This window comes from Octopus bimaculoides, chromosome 18 (assembly GCF_001194135.2).
Source record: "Octopus bimaculoides isolate UCB-OBI-ISO-001 chromosome 18, ASM119413v2, whole genome shotgun sequence".
NCBI classification, from domain to species: Eukaryota; Metazoa; Mollusca; class Cephalopoda; order Octopoda; family Octopodidae; genus Octopus; species Octopus bimaculoides.
In genome coordinates, this window is record NC_068998.1 from 10,928,699 (window position 1) to 10,934,200 (window position 5,502).

Below are 5,502 nucleotides of genomic sequence, written 5' to 3' on the forward strand. Positions count from 1 at the left end.
ATATATATATATATATATAATTGAAATTTATAGCAAAACAAAAGATGAAGACAGGTGTATGAACAACAAGCAGGTGTATGTGTTTGATGTTTGGGAAAATGAAAAAGTGTTTTACGTTTCGAGCCTATGCTCTTCAGCAGAAAGGAATAAGAGAAAATAAACAGAGAGAATGAATAAAAATTGTAGATTTCAGTGGATATATATATTTGCTTGTGTGTGTGTGTGTGAAAGCTTGTTGGCTAGTGGTCAGGTTGCTACACTCCTGATCACATGATTGTGGTTTCACTTCTCAGAACAGCTGTGCATTGTGTTCTTGATTAAAGCACTTCACTGGTCCAGTCCACTCAGCTGTAAATAGGTAACTCTGCGATGAACTGACATTCTATTCAGAGGGAATGTTGGCCTGCCTCACCAGCAAGGCAGGATCATTTGAAAGCTTCAACAACACCAGGAAGGGCATTGTGACCAGTGGTGTATAACAATGACCAATAGTCTAGTCAATATACTGATATATGTGTATGTGTACACACACACACAAACACAGATTCATCTACATTCTTGGACTTACTGAATTATACTCTGCAACTAATAAACCATCCCTGGTATTCACAAAAGAAGTGACTGAGGAAGCACTTGAACTTCTAAATCCCCTTTAATCTGATTGCCATCATCATCATCATCATTGTCGCTTAACGTCTGCTTTCCATGCTGGCATGGGTTGGATGGTTTAACTGAGGACTGACAAGCCAGGAGGTTGTATCTGGCTCCAATCTGATCTGGCAAGGTTTCTACAGCTGGATGCTCTTCCTAATGCCAACCACTCCGAGAGTGTAGTGGGTGCTTTTTACATGCCACCAGTCAAACCGTTCAACCAATACCGGCATGGACAAAAGACGTTAAATGATGATGATGATGATGATGTTGATATATATGTGTGGAATATATATAGAAAGTCAGGAGGTATGAAATAAATATATTTATTTCATCAATTGATATCCGTAAGATTTTGATCATTTCACAGCCAACATCATGGAAAAAGAATTTATTTCAGTGCATAATACCAGCATGGAAAGTGAACATTACATGATGACGATGATGATGTTTGCACTAGTGTATATGTTATAAATTATATAATAGTATTGTACATTCTACAAGCTAATAGAGGTATAGAAGGCTAGCTCATCAGATTTATAGAATATCATCCATTCTTCAATATACACATATAAAAAATGTACAGGTTTGCTATCTGGTTTGTAGCCTGGTCCACTAAAGAAGCTCTCTTGTGAGAATCCCCAGATTAGATAAATCCATATATTGTGCATTAAATATATCTGTCTACCACCATTTGACGACTGGTGTTAGTGTGTTTATGTCCCTATAACTTAGCAGTTTGGCAAAAGAGATCGACAGCATAAATACTAGGTTTAAGAAATAAGTCCTGGGGTCGATTTGTTTGTGTAAAACCCTTCAAGGTGGTGCTCCAGCATGGCCACAGTCAAATGACAAAAATGAATAAAAGAATAAAAATATATATATACACACACATAAAGAGAGAGAGAGAGAGAGAGAGAGAGAGGGGTGGGGGAATGAAAGAATCGGTAAAAAAAGGGCACCCAACTGCAGACCCCTGCCTCATTAGATCTCATTCAACCCATGCCAGCATGAAAAAAAAAAAAGCAGGTATTAAAACGATGATGTTGATGATGATGGTAACTGATGATGATTTCCTTGAGTCGTTAAGTGCCTTGAAAGCTGTAGCAGATTCAAACACAACCTCATAGAATTTGTGATTGAATGTTCTACTAAAATCTACGTCTCTCTTTATCCTAGGCTGTCAATCTACTCAGTCTTACTCGACCAATAATCTCACTTAAGAAATTCCACACTCAAGTGATGTTTGATCAAAAGATAACGAATGAAGGAAGGAAGGAATCTAGGAGGGAAAGATAATCCACCACATGCTAGCTTCCCTACACACTTTCAAGTAAGATAGATACCAACATGCAAAGAGTTTTACCTGATTACACACAAAACCTTTGTCAACAAGACATGAAACTCTGGCCTACAAACACAATAACCCCTAATCACTCATACAAACACATACACTCACCTTGACACACACACACACATGCGCACACAAAGTAATGTTTAATATGTAAACAATTTCTTACCTTTGCAGAAGTATTTCAAGAATTTGGTTTGATGGCATTTCAAAAAAAAGCCAGAAGCATTAAGTCCAAACTGGTTTTCACCTAAATATACAAAACAAGTTAAGTTTACAAGTCTATTAAGTTCTGAAATTAATTACTCAGGTAGACTGGTATCATTTTGCCAGACTGTTAAACTCAAAATAAAATGCAATATATCATATTTACTCATGTATAAACCATACCCCTAATTTAGTGTTAAATCTTGGTGCAATTTCTTTTCCCTTTATTTTTCCCTTTTCCCTGTATATAAGTCACATCCCAGATTTTTTCAGTCAAAGTCAAGACTAAAATAGTATGACTTTTAGACAAGAAAAAAAATAGTAATTCATAAAATACCACACAGTACAATATAGTATGATACAACATAATACAGTACAGTATATGATATCACATAATATCATTAATATGTGGTTACTTGATCAGCTAGAAAAAACAGCCAAATCAAGACCAAACTCTCTAAAGTCACCAATATTATTAAATATTTTCTATTATTTAATATATTATATTTTAAATATTTTATATTTTAAATATTTTATATTATTTGTTTTCCTTTACTAAGAACAAGAAGCACCAGTTTTAAACTCATGATCTTCAAACAAATTGAAGAATACATTGGGTATATATATATATATATATATATATATATATATATATGTATGTATGTATATGTGCACACACACACATACAAGTTGAAACTTTGAAGCTGCTGTGCACCCTGTCCTTGTGAAAGTTTAAAAAAAACAGTTCTCAGATAAAAAGTATTGAATAGTCCTTCAGATTAATGTCAAATTGTTTTCTTCAGCTTGGCTTAATGTCAACTTGTTTTAATATAACTTTTCATTAAAAACAAACACTAATATCTATACATACATGTAATAATACAATACATACAGGTATGTATGTATGGATGTATGAATGTATGTATGTATGTATGTATGTATGTATGTATGTATGTATGTATGTATGTATGTATGTATGTATGTATGTGTGTCATTATTCAGTTTATTTCGAGATTTCTTGCCAATAGAGAAAAGGCCGGTTTCTAACCCAGATCCAAGGTTCCTTCATTGGAGTTTCAACATCAACAACAGGGTATGCATGTATGCATGTATGTATGTATGTATGTATGTATGTATGTATGCATGTATGTATGCATGTATGTATGAATGTATGTATGTATGTATGTATGTATGTATGTATGTATGCAAGCATAAGTTCAGAAATGGCTGTGTGGTAAGAAGTTTGCTTCCCCTTGACATGGCTTCGTATGTTCAGTTCCTTCTGTGTAGAGTCTTGGGCAGGTGTCTTCTACAACCCCAGGCTGACACAATGCCTTGTGAGTGATTTGGAAGATGGAAACAGAAAGAAGCCCATTGTGCGTGCGCGCACACACACACACACACGTATGTATATATATATATACATATATATATAGGTTGTTTGAAGTGGTATACAAATTTTATATATCAAGGAGAAGGTAGTCAGGATTTGGATAAAAACTACTTATTTAGCACCTTCATCCCTTTTGGGGATTCATCATAATGAATCCCTGATTTTATTTACTCCACGTACCCAGACCTTGTGGACACCCTATAGATATTAGTTATTATATTACATACTATTCTTTGTCATAATCCCTCTGTCAAATTACCGTCTAAAACTCGTATGTCCCTAATATTACATAACTTAGACACTCTCACATCACTTGCTGTGTTATATTAGAATAATAGTTTTGGCTGAGAGACAAGCCTCAAAAAAAAAAAAAGCCTTGATGTGGACACTTAATCTGTTAGAAATAGCAGACCTGTTACTCACTACTGTTTACGTTACAGACAATGTAGGCCAGAATACACTGAATATAAGTCAAAACAACAACAATAACAAGTAGAACATAGGCATGACAATGATGATGACAACAGCAACAACAATGACAACAGCAACAACAACAACAACAACCAATATAGACAAACACCAACTATTTAAGTTTGGACCCATCATTACTAAAATATCTTAAGGGTCATTATGATCTGATGATGTCCATCTCCGTGCTCAGAAAAGGAATTTTAAACGATTCACTTCTGGATACAATGTGACCCTGAGTGGATGTACATATACACATATCTATATCTATATCATCATCATCATTATCATCATCGTTGTTGTGTTGTTGTCATTATCATCATCATCATCATTTGACATGTACTTTCCATGCTGGCAAATCAGCTGCTAGTAAACACACCAACATCGATTGCCAAGTGATAGTCGGGGGACAAACACAGGCACACAAATGTACATACACACACACACACACACACACACATACGATGGGTTTCTTTCAGTTTCTGTCTGTCAAATCCATTCACAAGGCTTTGGTCGACCCAAGGCTATAGTAGAAGACATTTGCCCAAGGTGCCATGCAGTGGGACTGAACCAGGAACCATGTGGTTGGTAAGCAAGCTACTTACCACACAACCACTCCTACGCCTATTTGTAGAATTAATTAAAACTCTGCATGTACTTTTTACAGTGAAACTAATTAGTATGTGGTGTAGTATGTAATTATTAACGTATCTTAAATAAGCATATTAGGCCAGTGGATTGGTACAATTGTTAAAGTATCAAAAAGATGCCTACAGTCTTTAGTAAAGGCTCTTGACATCTCTGCATCGTGAGTTCAAATCCTACCAGGGACAACTTTACTCTTCATCCTTCTGCAATTTGGTAAAATAAAGTACAGGTAAAGTACAGGTAAAACAAAGTACAGGTGGTCAAATTTATACTTCTATTGTGCATTCTTGATGCGAGTGGACTCACAACAGAAGGTAAGATAAACTTATTAGATATTCCAATGAGTTCAAGCTAAATTTGATGATTTTTTTTATGTCTCCTTTTTTCAGATATAGTTTGATGTATTGTGAACAGTCAACAGCGTTGGAGGGCATAAAGATTAAAGTTGCAACTGAGAAAAGTTAGCTGGCATGGCAGACTGGAGGTCATCTGAATATTAGAAAAGAGTTACCTGTCTCATGGCGATTCACACTAGATGTCAAAATGCATATATATATATATATATATATAGCGGAGTAAGCACATAAAATGTGCAACAAGGTGGAAAAAAGAGTACTCAAATACCAGAGGTAGAGTAATATGCTTTATTTAAAAGCAGCAGAAATATAACAAAAAACTGTTACTCTGAGTTTCACGTTCCCGTTCATCGGACAGTTTTGTTTGTCTGATGAACGGGAATGTGAAACTCAGAGTAACAGTCTTTTGTTATATTTCTGCTGCTTTT

The 5,502-nt window shown here is 35.1% G+C and overlaps 1 long non-coding RNA gene across 2 annotated transcripts in view; it reads right to left on the reverse strand.

Moving 5' to 3' along the window:
• Positions 1–2,085: 2,085 nt before the first annotated feature.
• Positions 2,086–5,502, reverse strand: part of LOC106879110 (uncharacterized) — a 133,910-nt gene continuing 130,493 nt past the window's right edge. For both annotated transcript variants that reach the window (XR_001410593.2, XR_008265879.1), the window contains exon 7: positions 2,086–2,252. This is a non-coding gene — a long non-coding RNA (uncharacterized LOC106879110). The remainder of the gene's footprint in view (positions 2,253–5,502) is intronic.